This window comes from Myodes glareolus, chromosome 15 (genome assembly GCF_982192425.1).
Source record: "Myodes glareolus chromosome 15, mMyoGla1.1, whole genome shotgun sequence".
Lineage (NCBI taxonomy): Eukaryota > Metazoa > Chordata > Mammalia > Rodentia > Cricetidae > Myodes > Myodes glareolus.
This window is the reverse complement of record NC_142040.1, coordinates 15,461,231-15,476,711: the sequence shown is the minus strand read 5'-3', so window position 1 is coordinate 15,476,711 and position 15,481 is coordinate 15,461,231.

Genomic DNA, 15,481 nt, shown 5'->3' with positions numbered 1-15,481 from the left:
ATGTATTGTTTATGTATTGATATATATATATTTACCATATTACAATGTATACTTGCACATTGTTTATATTTGGAGGTCACATTGTCCTCATTTATTGCACAGTTGTTTATTATCTCAGTCTTTAAGTTAGATAGATATTGAGAATTATATAGATCAATAGTCATCTAAGTTTGTCATTTATAATTAGACTAATCAGGTTCTTTATATACATAGAGATTATATTCAGTATAGATAGATAATCTTCAACCTCTTCAAAGAACTGTAGAAAATGGCCTTTAATCTAATTCAGAGTTCTGTGGCAGGGAGACACAATTGCTCCTGGCAGCACCAATCTATTCCCGAGAGAATGTTGAGCACCAAAGACTCTCCACCTGGAGCCTTTCTTCTTGGCAGAACTGGCCTTTGGGTAAAGAAATGATCATACCTCAACTACTGACAGAGTTACAGAGTATCCGTAAATGGATAAAACAGGACTGTCATATCCTGCCAAGACAGGGTAAGATAGTTTTGAAAAGTTTCTTGCCTTCAGTTCTGTCAGGCCTTAGCCAAAGTTGGTTGCTTCAATGCTGCAAACGTGACTTTGGGTGTTTGCCTAGGTAGCCAGTTGTCTCTGTGATTTGTTACATGTTCTGGAAGTTGTTTGATTGCACTTCCCAAATACTCAGATAGCATTATTTCCCTTCTCAGATTTTCGATGGGATTGAAGATTATATAAATGTAGTTACTTTCCTTTCATGACTAGGCCAAGTTATTTGTTATACAAGATTTAAGCTAGTTAGAATAGGATGTTTGTATTTTATTGTATATAATTTCATAGGTTTGTACTTATTGTATATAATTTCGTAGTAGGCTTAGAACTCTCCTACTTAAACAAAAGTGGGAGATGCTGCGGGATCTCCTTCCGCTCCTTCAGCCGATCATGGCTGAATTTCCAGTCCATTGGGGCGTGATCTCTCTCTCTTTAAAAAAAGCAGTGGTTGTCCTCCTCTCCCTCTCTGGCTTTGGCTCCGCTTCCGGCTTCTAAGCTCCTTTCCTGTCCACGCGGAGGGGCTGTTGTCTGGGATGGCAATCTGTAAGTTTTTTCCCTTTTGAATAAATAACCATTCTATTAACCATAATTCCAAACTGGTGTGGTATTGTCTGTGACTTACGCCTTCAGTGTTCATAGGTTTGTGGATTAATATCCAGGTCTTCTATTCGACTCCATAGGTCGACTACTCTGTTCTTATGCCAATACCAAGCTTTTTTCAATACTGTAGCTCTGTAATAGAGTTTGAAGTCAAGGATGGTAATGCCTCCAGAAGTTCCTTTATTGTATAAGACTGTTTTGGCTTCCTGGGTTTTTTTGTTTTTCCATATAAAGTTGATTATTGTTCTCTCAAGATCTGTGAAGAATTTCGCTGGGATTTTGATGGGGATTGCATTGAATCTATAGATTGATTTTGGTAGAATTGCCATTTTTACTATGTTGATCCTCCCAATCCGAGAGCAAGGGATATCTCTCTATTTTCGGGTATCCTCCTCAATTTGTTTCTTCAAAAACTTAAAATTCTTGTCAAATAGGCTATTCACTTTCTTGATTAGAGTTACCTCAAGATATTTTTTTTGAAAGTAATTTTATTAAATTATAAAAAGTTTCCATTTACGCCCCTCCTCCCAATGCCCTCACACTCCCCCCCTCCCTCTCCTCCTCCCTCTTTGTCCCCAAGGGGCAGTCAGGATCTCCTGCCCTGTGGGAAGTCCAAGTTCCTCCACCCTCCCTCCAGGTCCAGGAAGGTGAGCATCCAAACAGACTGGATCCCAAAAATCCAGTATATGCAGAGGAAACCAGTCCCAGTGTCATTGTCAATGGCTTCTCAGAAAGACTGCAGGCCAGCCACATTCAGAAAATCCGGCCACATTCAGAGAATCTGGTTGGATCACATGCTCGTTCAGTCACGGTTCATCTGGTCTTGGTAAACTCTCATTAGATCCGACCCCTTGTATCAGTGGGTGATAGTATCCCTCGCAGTCCTTCGTCATTTTCTTCCTCCTTCTGCTCCTCATTTGGATCTTGGGGGGCTCAGTTCGATGCTCCAACGCGGGCCTCCATCTGTATCACCATCCAACGCCAGATGAAGGATCTATGGTGATAAGCAAAATATTTATCAGTATGGTCACGGGCCAAGGCCGGTTCAGGCACCCCCTCCTCTGTCCAGAGAACAATCTGGGGATCTCTCCTAGGACCTGGGATCCCATATATAATCAAGTTTCCTGTAAACTCTAAAATGACTCCCTTAGTTGAAATATATTCTTCCCTGATCCCACATTCATCCTTCCTCCCTTCCCCCCATCTCGGTCAACCGAATGGGAAATCAGTGTGGCGGTTTCTCAGGAAACTGGGAGTCAACCTCCCTCAGGACCCAGCAATTCCTCTCTTGGGAATATACCCTAGAGATTCCCAAACATACTACAAAAGTGTTTGTTCAACTATGTTCATAGCAGCACTATTTGTAATAGCCAGAACCTGGAAACAGCCTAGGTGCCCCTCAATAGAAGAATGGTTAAAAAAGGTGTGGAACATATACACATTAGAGTTTTACTCAGCGGTAAAAAATAATGACATCTTGAATTTTGCATGCAAATGGATGGACATAGAAAACACTTTACTGAGTGAGGTAAGCCAGACCCAAAAAGAGGAACACGGTATGTATTCACTCATAAGTGGATTCTAACCATAATTTAAGGTCTTTGAGCCTATTGTTCGTGATCCTAGAGAAGCTAAATAAGAAGATGAACCTGATGAAGATTATTTAGCTATCCGCCAGGAGGTAGGAAATAGTCAAGAGTCCCAGGTAACCTTGGGTGCATGGGGGGGTGGGAGGGTTGTTGGAAGGGGAGAGGGTTAGAGTGAAGGGAGTAGGGGAGGAATGGAGAAAGCTCGGTATACTTCAAGATATTTTATGCTATTTGTGGTTATCGTGAAAGGTGATGTTTCTCTGATTTCCCTCTCTGCTTCTTTATCCTTTGTGTATAGGACGGCAACCAACTTTTGTTCTTGTATCCTGACACATTACTAAAGGTGTTTATTTGCTGTAGGAGTTCTTTGGTAGAGTTTATGGGGTCGCTTATGTATACTATCATATCATCTGCAAATAATGAAAGTTTAACTTCATCCTTTCCAATTTGAATCCCCTTGATCCCCTTATGTTGTATTATTGCTATTGCTAGAACTTCAAGCACTATATTGAAGAGGTATGGACAGAGTGGACAGCCTTATCACGTTCCTGATTTTAGTGGAAAGGCTTTGAGTTTCTCTCCATTCAATTTGATGTTAGCTGTCAGCTTGCTGTAAATAGCTTTTATTATATTTAGGTATGATCCTTGTATCCAACACCTTTATCACAAAAGGGTGTTGAATTTTATCAAATGCTTTTCAGCATCCAGTGAAATGATCATATGGTTTTTTTCTTTCAGTTTATTTATATGATGGATTACATTGATAGATTTGCTTATGTTGAACTAGCCCTGCATCTGTGGGATGAAGTCTACTTGATCATAATGGATAATTTTTCTAATGTGTTCTTGGATTCAGTTTGTCAGTATTTTATTGAGAATTTTCACATCGATGTTCATGAGTGAGATTGGCCTGTAATTCTCTTTCTTGGTTGTGTCTTTGTGTGGTTTTGGTATCAGAGTAACTGTAGCTTAATAAAAAGAGTTTGGCAATGACTCTTCTTTTTCTATATTGTGGAATACATTAAGGAGTGTAGGTATTAGCTCTTCCTGGAAGTTCTGGTAGAATTCTGCATTGAAATCATCTGGTCCTGGGCTTTTTTTGGTAGGGAGACTTTTGATAACAGCTTCTAATTCTTTGCGACTAACAGGTCTATTTAGATTTTTCACCTGTTCATGGTTCAACTTTGATATATGGTACTTATCTTAAAAATGTCCATTTCTTTTACATTTCCCAATTTTGTGGCATACAGGCTTTTGTAGTAAGATCTAATTCTACAATTCTTCTCTTTCTTCTACCCCTATTATTCTTAGATTTCGTTCTTTTATTGTGTCCCACATTTCCTCAATGTTTTGTGGTGAGAATTTGTTGGATTTGCTGTTTTCATTGGTCAGGGCGTTTATTTTCTCTATGGTGTCTTCAGAATCTGAGATTCGTTCTTCTATCCCTTGTATTCTATTGGTTATGCTTGTTTCTGAAGTCTCTGTTCATTTACCTAGATTTTCCATAGCCAGTCGGCCCTTGGTTTTTGTTTTCTTCATTGCTTCCATTTCAGTTTTCAATTCTTGAACTGTTTCCATTACCTGTTTGATTGTTTTTTCTTGGTTTCCCAGGGTTTCATTTATGGATTTACTCATTTCTTCAAACTTTTCTTTATACTTTTCTTCCATTTCTTTACTCATTTCTTCAATCTTTTTGTTAAACTTCTCTTCCATTTCTTTAGGGCACATTTCCACCTCCTTTTTAAGTTCTTCTATTATTTTCATATAGCTCCTCTTAGAGTCAATTTCTCTTATTTCTTCTGGAGTAGGGTGCTCAATTCTTCTAGTTTCATGATCCATGCATTCTGGTGATGTCATGTTGCCTTTTAGATTGTTGGAGGAATTCTTGCATTGGTGCCTGCCCATCTCTTCCTCTCTAGATGGAACTCCTCAGCACTGAAGTAGGGATAATTGGTATTCCAAGGACATAGGAGACATAAGGGCTACCTTAGTGGCAGGGTAGGGTGGAGTGGAACACAGAAGACCCTGCAGCATAAGCTCTCTGGATAGAACTCCTCAGCACTGAAATAGGGACAGTTGGTATTCCAAAGACACATGAGACAAAAGGGCAACAGTGGTGGCAGGGAGGAGTCCAGTGGAACACCGAAGACCCTGCTGCAGAAGCTGGTGGGGGCTGTGCTCTCTTCTGGGACAGTCTGCCCCAGCTATCACACAACTCACCTCTCTGGATAAAACTCCTCAGCATTGAAATAGGGATAGTTGGTATTCCAAGGACACAGGAGACAAAAGAACGACTGTGGTGGCAGGGTAGAGTCCATTGGAACACAGAAGAACCTGCAGCATAAGCTGAGGGGGGGTGCTGTGCTCTCTTCCGGCACAATCCACCCAGATAGCCCAGACTCACCCCTCTGGTTGAAACTCCTTAGCACTGTAATAGGGACAGCTGGTATTCCAAGGACACAGGAGACAATGGGGGGGGGTGCTCTCTACTGGGAAGTCTGCCTCGGCTAGCACACATTCACCTCTCTGGATAGAACTCCTCAGCACTGAAATAGGGACTGCTGGTATTCCAAGGACACAGGAGACAAAGCTGATCTGATTCTTAGTAAAGAAGATCAAACTAAGAATAAACTTTTGGAGTAAAAATAGAAATTTAGAGTTTATTTCTTCTTCAGATCTAAAGTGTCTTATACTTCTTTTTAATATATTATACAAAAACATTGAAATGCCTAACAATTGAGATTATATTACTGATTCATTCTATCACAAAGTACAGTATTCAATAGGCGTTCAATTAATTATTTTAATGCAAAGCATAAAAATTTTATCAAATTATTAAAAAATGAATGAGACCCATTAGAGAATTGTATAAAATTGACATTTTATCACTTATATTGCTTTCCATAAGACTTAGCCATCAGCCATCTTATGAAACAAGACTTTTGAATTGGAATGATTAATAATTGGTTATATAATGAGAAACCTAACAAAGAATGCTAAGTCCTCTTATTATCAAGATCAATTACTGATATTCACTAGGATTATCTTGTCTCTATCTACTTGTTTTACATCATCACCTAAATTCTATTGATAGTTTGTCAACATACTTGTCCCCTACACTGACTTGTTTCTCAAACATTAACTAGTATTATCTATTCTTGGTTTAACCTCCAACCAGAAAATCTCTGCTAAAGATCCCCGATATGTTTTTTTCCTTCAATCTGATGTGTGCACACTTATTATCTCATTGAAATTGACAGATACCATCTGCTTACCTTTCCATTGTTGTAGCAGTGTGGTCCCTCTGCCTGAACATTTAAACATCTGTGCCCCGTTAGTCATGGTTTTATTGTTTTTATGGTAAAGAGCACACTCTAGTGTCATACTGCTTAGCTCAGTCATCAGTATGTCCTAATTGGTATTAGGCATGATTAAGCTAGTGCATCAAACTCCTAAATTAAGCAAGATTATTGTTAATACTTTCCATTTTAGGGGTTTACTGAATACAATATTATAAATATAAGGCAATTTCAAACTATTATGTGTATATTCACTACTGAAGTTTATTATTGTACTTAGTATTATTATTTCAGATTCTTGTTGTCTTGGAGATAAATGTAATACAGTTGGGCAAAATCAAATTTACACAAATAAATCATTTACAATATGTCTAAAATGTCCTAATACTTGAAAAGATTCATGTTTGAAAATAATGTATTGTTTTATGGATTAAAGTTTTAAACTTCTTTTTTAATTTTTTAAATATAAATGATCTCTGGTATAAGATAATTCTTTAGGAATAGTCCAAAATTGTCATTAATCAATTTTTCCTGATTAAAGTTGAAATATAATTTCATTTTTATTAAAATTAACTAACGCACACCTAATGCGATGTATGGGAAATTTTCCTTTCAATTGTTTGTTAAGGTCTTCAAAACTCTCCCCAAAATATGGACTATTTCCCTTGCTCTTGTTAACTTTCCAGAACTTGAAGTTGGGACCCTATTCCTGAAGCCTTCACTTATTTAGGACACAGAATTTGAAGAATCTTCTCTAAACTGACCTGGAAGCCTTGTCCCTAAGGTGTGTTGAAGCATGCCCATCTCTTTTGACAATGAGCATAGTACCATATGAATTCTCAACTAGAATTCAGGAAAGAGGTTTCAAGGACAAGAAGGAGAACCAAAACAGACAATGGTAGAATTCTCCCTATTATATTTTATTGTTTTATTCCATTTATTTCACCAATACTTCTTACTGATTTTATAACACATTCTTTATTCAGGGTGTGATAAATATAGAATGTTCAAGAGTAAAAGGAAATTTTCCAACAACTTTTCTGTTTCCACAACACAATATCAATGTGATTGTTTCTGATAGGATGACTTTTTTTGAGTAGTAAGAAGGCTGGTTGAGAAAATTCCCTTAGATAAATTGAAATGCAGAAAGAAAATTACTTTGCAATCCTTAGTATATAATGCATTTAAAGTATGCTTTTTTTTGTTCAAGGGGAACACATGGCTCAACATTTAAATGAATATTTATCCATGTATATCTCATAGAAATTCAAAGATCAATCACATCTGCTTGTGTAACTAAAATTCTAGGGGTACTTATAAAATAATTGAATTAAAAGGTACCCTGCCAGCTTTACCACCTTGAGGGAGAAATATAAAATGAAGTAGATTCCTTGTTTCCTGGAATAAAGTGAGACTCTATCACTCATCTACAGTGGAGGCTGACTTATTTCTAATGTGGATAGATGTAGATTTTCACAAATTGAGTTTTTTAGTCTTACTTTATAAAATGTCATTGTCTTCTAAAAACCCACACATTTTTAAATATCTTTAAAAGTAATTTTAAAGATTATTTTTGTATCTTTATACAGATTAATTCATTCTTAAATTTTTATGTTCTAGTAATTATATTCATCAATATTTTACTTTGTTCTTACATTTTTAATATTATATTATAATTGCATTATTTTCCCTTACTTTTCTTCCTTCCAAAATAGAAAAAAAAATCAGAGAAAAACATTAGGCTAAAGTTGTTATTTCTATAATATATACAAAATATATTATATAGAGAATAATGTGTGTGTGTGTGTGTGTGTAAAGAGAGAAAGAAAGAGAGAGATACATATTTGGAAGTATGCAAAAAATGCTTTTGTGATTAAAAATGGCATTATGAGAGACAAGAGAGAAATAGGGACTGTGAAAACCATGTGGAATGAAGTTTACAGTGTATTTTGAGCCTTATATATACCAAAGATCATTTATCAACCCTATTGTGAATTTGTTTGTATAACTAGGATCTAAAAGGATCCTTTGCTCTTGGATTAGAATCTCATTGCATAAATCACCAAGGACGCAGACATTTCTCTTTTTTGTAACCATCTTCTTTGTTACTCAGAATCTTTGACATTTATTACATGAATTTCCCTGTATCTAGTTGTATTGGTACCTTCATTGACAGTTGCTAGGATATAAGTATCTCAATTAGGCATCAAAAATTTTAAACATGGAATATGCTAATGGGAGTCATAATGTAAAAATAGTATCAAAAGTTTCTCAATTATTATGTCAGAAGCATCCTTTCTTTGTATTATGTTTGAAAGAAAACTATAATGAACTCTAACAAAGTCCATATTGTATTCTACTAAGTTTTACCTGACAATATCAGTTCTATGTTCTTTTTATTCAGAATCAGGTTAACAGGGTCCCAAAATGCTTGCACACTTTCCAAGTCAGACTGAAACACCTTTACTTAATTCCCCATAGACATTGAATAGTCACTCTTCCTGTGTTTGCATCTTAATTCTTCAAAAAATCTTAGTCCTTTAGTATTTAAGCTATGGTCAGAGAATGTAAATTATTTTAAAAGCTTAAATACTTTTTGCGTTTTTTTTAATTGTCTAGCATAGCATATATTATAAACTTAAATTTCCTATAAAAATTCTCAGTACATTTATGTAAGTACTCTTAATTTGGATGTAGGTAAATGTTAAATGTTTGTATTTTCCAGATTGGTCTTTTCTTCAATGATCTTGTCTAGAAGCTAATAAAGTAGATTAATTATAGTGTTCCAATATTACAACCTAAAGACTTGCTGGGTTTTTTTTTTTAGTAAATTTTATTAAATTATAAAAGTTTCCATTTCCGCCCCCCCCCCATCCAACACCTTCCCACTCCCCACACTCCCCCCTTCCTTCCCCTCCGTCCCCCAGGGCAGTCAGGGTTTCCTGCCCTGTGGGAAGCTCCAGCTCCCTCCCCCTCCCTCCAGGTCCAGGAAGGCGAGCGTCCAAACAGACTGGATCCCCAAAAACCAGCATATGCAGAGGAAACAGGTCCCAGTGTCATAGTCAATGGCTTTTCAGAAAGACCCCGGGCCAGCCACAGTCAGAGAATCCGGCCAAATTCCGAGAATCTGGCTAGATCACGTCCTCGTTCAGTCCCAGTCCGACTGGCCCTGGTAAATTCTCATCAGATCCGTTCCTTTGTATCAGTGGGTGATAGCATCCCTCGCAGTACTGATTTCGTCTTTCATGTTCCTCCTTCTTCCGCTCCCCCTCTGGACCTCGGGGGGCTCAATCCGTTGCTCCAATGTGGGCCTCCGACTGCATAGCCGTCCTTCGCCAGACGAAGGATCTATGGTGAGAATTCACAACAGATGAACTTCGAATGGCCAGAAGACACTTAAGGTCATGCTCAACCTCCTTAGCGATCAGGGAAATGCAAATCAAAACCACTTTGAGATACCATCTTACACCTGTCAGAATAGCTAAAGTCAAAAACACCAACGATAGCCTATGCTGGAGAGGATGTGGGGTGAGGGGAACACTCATCCATTGTTGGTGGGAATGCAAACTCGTGCAGCCACTGTGGAAATCAGTGTGGCGGTTTCTCAGGAAACTGGGAGTCAACCTCCCTCAGGACCCAGCAATACCACTCTTGGGAATATACCCTAAAGATTCCCTAACATACTACAAAAGCATTTGTTCAACTATGTTCATAGCTGCACTATTTGTAATAGCCAGAACATGGAAACAACCTAGGTGCCCCTCAATAGAAGAATGGTTAAAAAAGGTGTGGAACATATAAACATTAGAGTTTTACTCGGCGGTTAAAAACAATGACATCTTGAATTTTGCATGCAAATGGATGGAAATAGAAAACGCTTTACTGAGTGAGGTAAGCCAGACCCAAAAAGAGGAACACGGTATGTATTCACTCATAAGTGGATTCTAACCATAATTAAAGGTCTTTGAGCCTATTATTCGTGATCCTAGAGAAGCTAAATAAGAAGATGAACCTGATGAAGATTATTTAGCTATCCACCAGGAGGTAGGAAATAGACGAGTCCCAGGTAACCTCGGGTGCATGGGGGGGTGGGAGGGTCGATGGAGGGGGAGAGGGCTAGAGAGAAGGGAGTAGGGGAGGAATGGGAAAGCTCGGTGGCCGGGGATGGGGGGGGAGGGAGGTAGGATGAATATGGGATCAGGGAACAATATATTTCAACTAAGGGAGCCATTTTAGGGTTTACAGGAGACTTGATTATATATGGGATCCCAGGTCCAAGGAGAAATCCCCCAGATTGCTCTCTGGACAGAGGAGAGGGTGCCTGAATCGGCCGTGGCCCAAGACTTGCTGTTTTATTTCTTCATAAAACTTGGATGGAAAAAGATGGGATATATAGTTCAGTGTGCTTTCATAGTACATCTGAAATCATTTTTTAATGTGATAAGAAAAATGATGCTGTACTAGGTGTCAAAAAGCTGATATTGTTCTAGTTGCCACAGTTGAAATTACTATACTCTGGGTCATATAGATGCTAAACACTTTAATGATATAGGTAATGCAAAAGAAATAGGGAAACATTGTACTCTAAATACATTGTAACTTATTATTTAGATTTTAAAATGTTTATTTTTAAGGATTAAACAATATTCTATGTTCTTGTTACTTTTTACTTTCTAAATAGATGTCAAGATAAAATTTTCTAAACATAAAGAATTCAATGGACTGGCTTTGTGGGAGCTTGGTTTGTTTTTTTTTTATTTTTTATTATTAAATTATAAAAGTTTCCATTTCAGCCCCTCCTCACACCACCCTCCCACTCCCCCCACTCCCTCTCCCCCTCCCTCTCCATCCCCCAGAGCAGTCAGGGTTTCCTGTCCTGTGGGAAGCCCGAGTTCCTCCCCCCTCCCTCCAGGTCCAGGGAAGGTGAGAGTCCAAACAGACTGGAGCACCAAAATCCAGTACATGCAGAGGAAGCAAGTCCCAGTGTCATTGTCAACGGCTTTTCAAAAAGGCTCCGCCTTTCCAATTCGAATCCCCTTGATCTCCTTATGTTGTCTTATTGCTATTGCTAGAACTTCAAGCACTATATTGAAGAGGTATGGAGAGAGTGGACAGCCTTGTCGTGTTCCTGATTTTAGTGGAAAGGCTTTGAGTTTCTCTCCATTCAATTTGATGTTAGCTGTCGGCTTGCTGTATATTGCTTTTATTATATTTAGGTATGATCCTTGTATCCCCAGTCTCTCCAACACCTTTATCATAAATGGGTGTTGAATTTTGTCAAATGCTTTTTCAGCATCCAATGAAATGATCATATGATTTTTTTCTTTCAGTTTATTTATATGATGGATTACATTGATAGATTTGCGTATATTGAACCAGCCCTGCATCTCTGGGATGACGCCTACTTGATCATAATGGATAATTTTTCTAATGTGTTCCTGGATTCGGTTTGCCAGGATTTTATTGAGAATTTTCGCGTCGATGTTCATGAGTGAGATTGGCCTGTAATTCTCTTTCTTGGCTGTGTCTTTACAATTTCTGAACTTGATATGAGAATGAATAATTTTGGAGTCATTTTCTTCATATTTTGAGAAATTGTTATATTTCCCTAAAAACCAGAGAATGTCACATAATATTCTCCATTCTCAACTCACATAACTAATATGTTATTGTTCATGAAAAGGAAAAATCCAACCAAAATATTTACAACAAAATGTTTTCTATCCACTGTTAAAAATTAGAATCATTTAAATAGACCCAAGATAGTAGTACTATCAATGTACTTTAAAGGAATAATCTGAGTATAGTGACTTTAAATGCAGCAATGTATATTTCACATAAAGAACAAATTATTCAAGAATGAGATGTGAACATAAAAGTCATTGGAGGGACAAGTCTTGATAGGTGCTGAAGAAAGGAAAAGAAAGAGATATAATACAGTTTTGTTTTAATTAAAATTTACTTAAGTAATTAAATATGAAAATGAATCAAACAAAGAAGTATATTCAATGTTGAAAACACTTAAAAATAAAAAAATCAATATATTTGAGGAGTTGATACCATTATGAGAAATAACAGAGAACTAGCATTCTAGGGATTTTTAAGAAGAAAACTTTACATTTTAGCTAACTAAGTCTACTCTCTGGAAGAAAAAAACAATTTGAACTGATTATTGTAGTGATAAGCCAAGTGGGCCTGTTTTTCTTCCTCCCCAACTCCCGCATGGCTAGCTTTACACCCGAAATAATACAAATTATTTTTAAATATTTAAGTTATTGTTAAGTGAATACAAATTGTATTCATTTAAACACTGCCTGGCCCATTAGCTGTAGCCTCTTACTGGCTAACTCTCACCTCTTGATTAGCCCATTTCTATTAATGTGTGTAGCACCTAGAGGTGGTGGATTATTGGGAAGATTCTAACCTATGTTCATCTTGGGCCAGAGCTTCATGGCGTCTCCCTGACTCTGCTCCTTTCTCCCAGCATCCTGTTCTGTCTACTCCACCTATCTAAGCTGCTGTCCTATCAAAAGCCAAGGCAATTTCTTTTTTAACCAAGGAAAGTAGCACATAGACAGATGACCCTCATACATCAGATTATTTTTCAAACATAAATATGAACAAAGAAAAAATAGATATGCTCTTCAAGAAGACATTGACCCATGTTGAAGTCCCTAAAATACTTAAATATCAACTTTCCTGTGAAGTTTTAGGATCATCTATGGCCTGAAACAACTGAATAATGTTACTAAACATTGTTATGATATAATGCCAGTAAATAAATACATCAGTGTAGCACATTTTCTAATTGACCATAATAATAAAAGCCCAGAGTGAGATACTAGAGGATGAAAGCTGAAAGATCTGAGAGGCAGAGCAGTCAGTCACTTGTTCTTACCTCCATAAAATTCTCAGATCGAATGGGGCACAAACCTATTTCCAGAAATCCTCAGACAGAATGGGCTATCCTGGCTCTACAAATCCTCAGACAGAATGCTGTCCCTATGAAAAATCAAACAGAATCCTGAGCCCATATCTGGGATTAAAGGTGTAAACCACCACGATTGGCTCTTTCTCTTTTAGAATGATTCAAGCTCGTGTAACCTATGGTGCTCTTGAACTGACTGATATCTGTCTGCCTCTGTCACTGGAGTTCTGGGAGTAACCACTGCCTAGATTCTATAGCTAACTAGTGTAGCTAGCTCTGAACTCTGATATTCAGTTAAATTTCATTTGTTAAACACAAACAAAGTATCACCACATATCAAAACTGAACTGAGTCGATAAATGGGAGGGTGTTACAGAAATAATATAAAGATGATTTATTTTCCTTAATACAGAAGAAACTTCTAAACATATATTTTTTTGTCCTAAAGAACTGTCAGACCTTTGTCTGTTGAGGGGTTTGTGAAGATCTTCTCCCAGTCAGAAGGTAGCCTTTTTGTCTTACTGACAGTGTCCTTTGTTTTACAGAAGCTTCTCAGTTTCAGTAGGTCCCATTTATTTATTGTTTCTCTTATTGTCTGCACTCCTGGGGTTCTGCTTAGGAAGTGGTCTCCTGTGCCTATGTCTTGTAGACTACTTCCTACTTTCTCTTCTATCAGGTTCAAAGTGGTCGGATTAATGTTGATGTCTTTAATCCATTTGGACCTGAGTTTTGTGCATGGTGATAGATATGGATCTATTTTCATTCTTCTACAGGTTGACATCCAGTTATGCCAGCACCATTTGTTAAAGATACTATCCTTCTTCCATTGGATAGCTTTATCTCCCTTGTCAAAAATCAAGTGTTCATATTAAATATAAACTGTTTGACCTATTAGCTCAGGCTTATTAAGCTCTTCTTCCAACTAAAACTAATGAATGAGCACGTGATCTAACCAGATTCTCTGAATGTGACCGGATTCTCTGGATGTGGCTAGCCCGGAGTCTTTCTGAAAAGCCATTGACAATGACACTGGGACTTGTTTCCTCTGCTTATACTGGATTTTTGGGATCCAGTCTGTTTGGATACTCACCTTCCTGGATCTGGAGGGAGGGGGCAGGAACTAGAACTTCCCACAGGGCAGGAAACCCTGACTACTCTTAGGGATGGAGAGGGAGGAGGAGAGGGAGTGGGGGAAGTGGAAGTGGGAGGGTGTTGGGAGGAGGGGCGGAAATGGAAACTTTTATAATTTAATAAACTTTGAAAAAAAAGAAAACAAAACAAAAAAAAAAGAATTGTCTGAGGTTTTATGTCTTTTTAGAAATATCTGACTTAATTTATACACATACTATAATTTGGGATAACAAGGGTAATTAAATAAAAATATTTCTAATATTTAAGTTTAGAATTGAGCATAGAAAAAGCACTAAACCACTTCTGATACTTTAATGTACTTCATAAATTAATACATTTTATTTTTATATTTTAATAAATAACTGCTAAGAAATCCAATGGTAACTGAAGTTCTATTTAAGTAATAGAGAGCAAGATTGTAGAACTAATTAGTCTTTGAGCAAAAACTGTTTTGAAAAGCAGCTAGTTTTGAAAAATTTTTAAAATGTATGGTTTGTCGGTGAAATTGCTATGTTTTCAGGCTGGACTTTAAAATACATGATTCTCCTGCCTTACCTTCTTAAGTGCTAGAATTAAAATTATGCACCACCACACCTACTAAACTATTCTGTAGGCAGAAGTTTCTGTCCGGTCGTGGTCCCTCAGTCATTCAGTCTCAAAGAAATATAAGAGGCTTATATTAAATATAAACTGTTTGACCTATTAGCTCAGGCTTATTAAGCTGTTCTTCCAACTAAAACTAATGTACAATTTCTTTTCTCTGTTTAGCACATGTCTTGGTATGTTTTCTCAGTAAGACATTCTCATCTTGCTTCTTCTGAGTTAGGATTATGACTAGGTCTTTACTTTTCCTTTTCCCAGAATTTTAGTCTGGCTGCTCCACCTATATTTCCTGCCTGGATACTGTTCAATCAGCATTTTATTAAACCCATACAAGTGATAAATCTTTACAGTGTACAAAAGCATTGTTCTGCAGCAGTTTCCCTTCTCTTTTGTTTCAAAACAAGACCCTAAATCTAATCTTCTTTGTTTAGTTTTTTTCTGACCATTATCAATAGCAACTTGTAGCCAACATACTAAACAAAGACAAATATCCATAATCCAATTTTTGGGAATGTGGATGTAGTTTTCTAGGTTTCTTCCTTCTGAGTGGGGTACTGTCTGTATGGGTTCCCAAAGAAAATTTAGGATTATGGTCAAATCCTTAATAGTGTATTTTGTGAGGCTAGATCATCTTAGCCAGCAGTCTTGAAACTATTCTGAATGTAGATCTCAAAGCAAACTGCAGTAGAGGTACTCTAAAATATTAGGTCATCTGGACCATCTGCTCCCATTGGAGATTATTTCAGGGCATCACCCTGAATCAAACCTTATTTGTTATTAACCAAGAATAAATCTACAGCCT